We start from the raw sequence: 6,991 nt of genomic DNA on the forward strand, positions 1-6,991 counted from the left end.
GGTCCGTGGGATCCTCAGTGTGGAGTTACAGAGTCTCAACAACTCTGTCCCCACCCTTTCCTCTGCACACACCCAACACAGCATAACGTGGATGGCTGTATATACGTATATATGCATATGTGTGTATCCATAAAATGAAGAGTCCGTCCTTAAAACTGCTCTACTGTAAAGTGTCTTGAGATACTATTGGTTATGATTTGGCGCTATACAAATAAAAGATTGATTGATTGATTGATTGATGAGACTCGTGGGGTGATCAATTGAGTTGTCAAGTGGGCGCCCTCCTCCTTGGGTGTTTTACTGAACAACACCTCTACAGGGTTCAAAAGTAAATCCCAGCATCCCAGCTTCACCCCTAGATGAAATCAACTTAATTTCACAGCCCAGGTGGAGTCCTTCTTCTTCATCCACAGCCACTGACTAACCTTTTCAGTAGCCATGGAGAGGTCTTTAACTGCCTGCTGGTAGTTCTTCTTTCACAAGCCTGGATGTTGATTTGACTACAAACTCTGCTGCCTATTTCCACCGGAGGAACCTTCACTTTCCAGCCTTCTCGCAGCCTTGTCTGCGACCAGACAATGACAAGGTTGGTAGCTGCGATCTCAGTTGGGAAGCGGAGTTTCTGGCCAAAGTCTTTCAGCCCCGTGCATCTCCTTGCTGCCTGCTGTCTGGTCTGACAAAGAGGGCACATGGGGTCTTCAACGTACCACTGGCCTAGGTTTGCAGGAGAAGGCAGGACATGGTTGGCAGCCCTGATTGTAAAGCTCGCCCTGAATGTCTCAATCTCCCACAGCTTTTTCCAGGTTATATTCCTCTTCCTCACTTCTTCCCATGCCATCCACTTCCTGTGCCATAGCTTGTGCGCACCGGTGTACCTCCTGGACCACCAGCTTACGTCTCTTTGCTGGAGTGGTCTTGCTCCAGACTGGTGTGCTGGCCCCAAGACCAAGACCACTTCTCTCCTTTTGCACCTTTGCCTGCTCAGTTGCAGCCAGTTGAGTCCACTTCCTTCCGGTGGCCAGGATGGGGGCAGCTTCGGCTACAACTGGATCACTCAAATCCAGTAGCCACCGGAGAGGGTAGATTGCACGCGACACTACGGCCCCAGGGACACGCAGAGCAGCACAGTTGCAAACCCAACCTGCGGCATCCCCGAACCATACTGGCCCCACGGAGCGGCACCCCCACCCCATAACCACAGCAGGGCACCAGCCACACATCCCAGCGGTCCAGGGGGTGACCACTGCCGGGTATCTTATTTTTTTTTTGTAGCCATGTGTGGGTGGGACGCATGCACCATTTGAAGTGGATCCCTCCGCCATGGGTAGCAAGCTCGTGGTGGCCGCAGTTGGGTTTATTCCTTGTGGTCAGCTGTCTTTCCATGCCATCAGTAGGTCTTTCCCTTGTTGTTAGCTGCCTTTTTGCAGCAGTCACTTTTTCACCTGATGATCAGTTGCGTTGTGTAGGATGAGATGTTAGTATCCCTAGTTGCTTACGTTTTGAGGCACTGATTAAACCCTGTGGGATGATCAATTGGGTGATGGCATCCTTGGGATATAAAGTGGGCGCCCTCCATCTTTCTGAGTAGCCTGGGTCTTGAGGTGGCTACAAACCCTCTGCAGCCTACTTTGATGTGTCCATTTGTTTTTACTACAGTTGCTAAAGCTAAACATGAACCAACTTGTTTTACAGTGAAAAATATGATTTAAATGTTCATATTTTAGTATTGTCCCAAAACATGCAGGTAAGTGTTTATTTTGTGCCATAGTTCTTTACATTCCAGAGGGTTTAGTCCATCATGTCATGATTTTTTGTAGTGACATTTCGGTCTTTTTGCCCATCCATTTACTTTGAACAATAGTGTGTAAATGTGTGACATTTCCCACTATAGAAAAGCAACAACAAAACAGAGAAAATTACTCCAAAAACACACAAAACAACAAAAATTTACAAAATTTCTAGGAAAATATACACAAACAAAAAAAATCCAATAAACCATTTTTTGTTTCCTGTAAAGGAGAATCTGCTCATGTCCTACAGCTCCAGGATCATCTCCACATAAAGAAGGAAGAGGAAGAACTATTGGAAAGTCTGGAGGTAAAGCAGGAGACGGATAACACGCTGCTGTGAAGAGTGAAGAGGATGGAGTTCAGTGTTCTCTGCTACACTGGAGACAAAATGAGAAGAACATCAAAGGAGAACCTGCAACCTGCAGCTCAGCTAAAGTCATGAAAGTAGAACCAAATGTAGACATCAGTGAAGGTCCAGATGCAGTAAACACTTGTACACAACCAGACACTGATGGAGAGGAAACAGACTGCTCTGACACTGATGACAGTGAGGATTGGAGGGAACCTTTGTCCCAATCTGAAGCTCAGAGTGAACACATGGACATGAGCTGTGAGAGCTTTCAGACATCTGAGGTTAGGACTGAGACGAACACCAAAGGAAAATCACAGAACACAGAGAAATACTTTGCTTGTGACGTATGTGGGAAACTATGTAGCAGAAGATTTGAACTGAAGATCCATAGGAGAATTCACACAGGAGAGAACCCCTTTGGTTGTGACGTCTGTGGGAAACGATTTAGCCGCAGATCTAATCTGAAGGTCCACATTAGAATTCACACAGGAAAGAAACCCTTTGGGTGTGATGTGTGTGGGAAACTATTTAGCAGAAGAGTTGACCTGAAGATCCATAGGAGAATTCACACTGGAGAGAAGCCCTTTGGTTGTGACGTCTGTGGGAAACGATTTAGCAGCAGATCAAATCTAAAGAGCCACACAATAATTCACACTGGAGAGAAACCCTATGGTGGTGATGTGTGTGGGAGACAATTTAGCATAGGATGTGATCTGAAGAAACACACAGGAATTCACACAGGAGAGAGACCCTTTGTTTGTGACGTGTGTAGTAAAGGATTTTGTCACAAGTCTCACCTGAAGCGACACATGGAAATCCACACTGGAGAGAAACCTTTTGGTTGTGATTTTTGTCAGAGATCATTTTCTTGCAGGTTGCATCTGAAGATGCACTTGTTAATTCACACGGGGGAGAAACCCTATGTTTGTGATGTTTGTCAGAAAAGATTTGTTCAAAAGACTAACCTGAATCGACACATGAAAATTCACACTAGAGCAACGGTCACCAAATATGCAGACCCAGACCCACAAAATAAAAAGGAGTAATTAATTAAAAGTTAATGTGGTGCTTCTATATCTAGCCTGTCCAGCTATTGCAGTCTTTACAGTAGCGTTCTAGCCGACAAGGAAACGCTCAAACCAGTCGCGTACAAGTTCTCCATCTTATGTGAGACAGCTAAACCTATCAGGTTTGTGTAATACTAGGCCTGGGCGATAAAACAATAGTGATATATATTTAGATAGAGATGTAATCAATATCAATAGAAAATGTGTGATAGAATGTTAAATGATTTCACTGAACTCTGTTAGAAGTGAGAAGAAGAGATGACCTGGAATTCTCAGTGGTCTCCCATCCAACTGCTAACCAGGTCTAGCCCTGCTTAGCTTCACACATCTGATCAGATTGGGCATCAACAGGCAGGTTTGGCCACCTGTAACGTGTACTGCCATATTACTGTTTGTCAGTGTCAGAAATTAGCTAGGGCCATGGCTTGGCCTTTTAATTTATTCAAGAACGCCCCCCAAAAATCTTGTTTCATCGGCCAAAATTTCCTTCAATGTTTTGGTCATCAACTTACAGTATTAGTATCCCCTTTTTAGTATCCGCTCCTGCATTTGCCCCTCTCACTCACTCACTCACTCACTCACTCACACACACGCACGCACGCACGCACGCACGCACACACACACACACACACACACACACACACACAAAACAATTTCATTTTTGGGGTGTAATGAGGGATTAAATGCCAAAAATACCCCACAATAATTTCTTAATTTCATACCCTGCTGTTCATTTCATGTCGGAGATGTTAGTTCTACCTCAGATGTGCACTGATTTATTATTTACAAAATGCGTAAATAAATTTTGTTTGTTTACGCATTTATTCAATGTCTATATTTGTACATTGAACACTACAAATATAGCAAACCTTCATTTTATTGAGGTTTTTTTTAGTTTTTCTCCATAATTGTGTTGACCTTTTTAAATGTTAAAGATTATGTTTAAAATATTTTTTTTTTACATTTGGCCTTTTTTCTTCTGGTCCTTATTTTCAATAATTTTAAAAAACCGAATCAATAATTATCGATATCGACTGATATCAAACACTTATGTCGTGATACATTTTTCAGGAATAAATTCAGAGCAGAGACGGGCAGGAGGGTAGGACACGAGAAAGTGGAGAAAAGAAAAGAAAGATTGCATTAATGAGAAACAGTAAAAGAAACAGGCGACGGAGCTGAAGGGAGGGAAAGACTCAGACAATGGTGTCCTGAATACCCCTGCACTAGAGAGAAACCCTTTGGATGTAATGTTTGTAGTAAAACTTGTAGTTTTAAAAACTTGTGGCCAACTCTTAAGAAACATGTAAACATCCACACTGGAGTGTAATTTTTACAATGTGATGTTTGATGTCTGTAGAAATGCTGCAAAATGTGGAACTTCTTTTATTAAATATATGCTAAAGGATCAAAATAAAGAAACCAAATTTAAAAACGTTGTTTCAGAAACATGAATCTTCTGAGGCGATTATACATTTATGAAGCTAAAGCAGCTTCATTCTTTTACCTCCACTATTTTAAATTTAGATATTTATAATTCTGAATCTTTTTTAATAATTTGTTTGATTAATTAAAATAGACAAAAACAAATGTCAGTGTGTATAAAACAGTCGAATGTGATGAACTGTTGTTTTGGTCCTAAATGGCTTTGAATGGTTTCAGTGTTGAGGAATGCAAACACTAAACTGTGATATGGATTATTCTGACTCTGTAAATCACAGACTGAGCTGCAGTGTATCTTTGCTCATCAGGGCGTGGATGTGGCTGAAATGCACACATTTGTATCTGTGACCAAATATTTGTTGCAGCATTTTAAAGCTTGTTTTACAAATATTGATTATTTTGGTGTTTGTCCATGTTTAATAAATCTGCCATTTTTCCCCCCAAATGCTGGACGTATGTGTCGTGTGTGTATGCAGTAAATGTGTGAGTTTTGATGGTTCCTGTAAACCCAGTTTTATATCAGTCCACTATGATTTCAACACTCACTGCAGTAGAATTCTATCCTTGCACAGTAACATCTACAACTGTCGGCTTCATTCTCTCTGGAAGAAAGCAGAGCATCTAACTCCAGCTTAACATAACTCCCATTCCTCCTTAAGAATCAGGACTGATGGACAGCAGTGGATTCAGCTTCTGAACTACTGCAAAAAGGACTTGATTTACAATAGGGATGTTGATAACTGACCAGTTTGATGTTTTGATTAGTTACTTGTCTATTACACCAGGTTTTTCTAAAACACTTCACATACTGAAAATACTCTACAAGGTAAAAACTGTCCTAAAAATACATTGTGTATGTTTAATATTCATCTGAAAAGAAGCAATATTATTGATTAATAATCACATGGCAATTATTAAAAAAAAAAACACTTATCAGAATTACAGTTCAGCTCTAAATAACATCTTAAGGCATCACATTTGAATTGAACAGGAAATGTAGAATGATGGAAGTGTGGAATTTATTCTTGTTAGTGAATAGAAACTAAAGCTTTGACTATTTCATGATACAAACGGAGCAGCCATGGAATCTTGTTTCATCGGACAAAATTTCCTTCAATGTTTTGGTCATCAACTTACAGTATCAGTGTCCCCTTTTTGCAGAGTGCCAATCACGAAGGCTCCGCGAGGGGTGTTGCTGTTTCTACCGCTCCTGCTTTTGCCCCTCTCTCTCATTCACACACACACACACACACACACACACACACACTTGTTTTTAAGAAAATAATTTCATTATTGGGGTGTAATGAGGGAATAAATGCCAAAAATACCCCGTTCCACCTACAAGGAATCACAGCGGACGACTCCAGGTACTTCTTGGTTGTTGCGGCTTTGGATCAGCAGTCCACATGCTGCGTGACCCGCCGCACCGTGGGAAATACTCAACCCGACTGGCTTTGGGAGGACCCCGGAGCCTACAACGAGGTAGAGGTCGTTCGAGAAGGAAGGGTCAACCCCGCCAGTCTCCAAGTTCCCAGGTTTGCGTCCCTGTATCTCCTAGCTCCCAGGCTAGCGTCCCTGTATCTCCTGGCTCCCAGGCTAGCGTCCCTGTATCTCCTAGCTCCCAGGCTAGCGATCCTGTATCTCCTAGCTCCCAGGCTAGCGTTCCTGTGTCTCTTAGCTCCCAGGCTAGTGTTCCTGTGTCTCCTAGCTCCCAGGCAGCGTCTCCTAGCTCCCAGGCTAGCGTTCCTGTGTCTCCTAGCTCCCAGGCTAGCGTTCCTGTGTCCCCTAGCTGTCAGGCTAGCGTTCCAGTCCCGGCTCCACGCACCCGGCCGCCGCCTGCCCTGCCGCCAGTGCCGGCTCCCCGCACCAGGCCGCCAGTGCCGGCTCCCCGCACCAGGCCGCCAACTCCCAGCTTTCCCGGCCCGTCTGAGCCCTCTTCGCTGGAGGTCTTCCAGTCTGCCTCGTCTGAGCCCTCTTCGCCGGATGTCTTCCCGTCTGCCTCGTCTGAGCCCTCTTCGCCGGAGGTCTTCCCGCCGGAGGTCTTCCCGCCTGCCTCGCCGGCTCTGCCTCAGGGGAGGCCGCCGGACTCCTGGTCCCCTGCTTCGCTGGCTCCGCCTCATGGGAGGCCGCCGGAACTGTCTTGACCCTCCTCCGGGTTCCCCGTCCACCCACCCTAGTTTGGTGTTTGGGTGGTTAGATTTTTTTTGTTTTGAGAGCGTTTGGAACCCGCTCCTTAAAGGGGGGGTTATGTCATGTTCTGTTGTTTAAGTTTAGTTATTCTGTGTCTTTGTTTATTTTGAGTCTAGTCTTGTGTTAACTCTTGTCTGTGTTTCAGGGAT

This window comes from Gouania willdenowi, chromosome 4 (assembly GCF_900634775.1).
Source record: "Gouania willdenowi chromosome 4, fGouWil2.1, whole genome shotgun sequence".
Classification (NCBI taxonomy): domain Eukaryota; kingdom Metazoa; phylum Chordata; class Actinopteri; order Blenniiformes; family Gobiesocidae; genus Gouania; species Gouania willdenowi.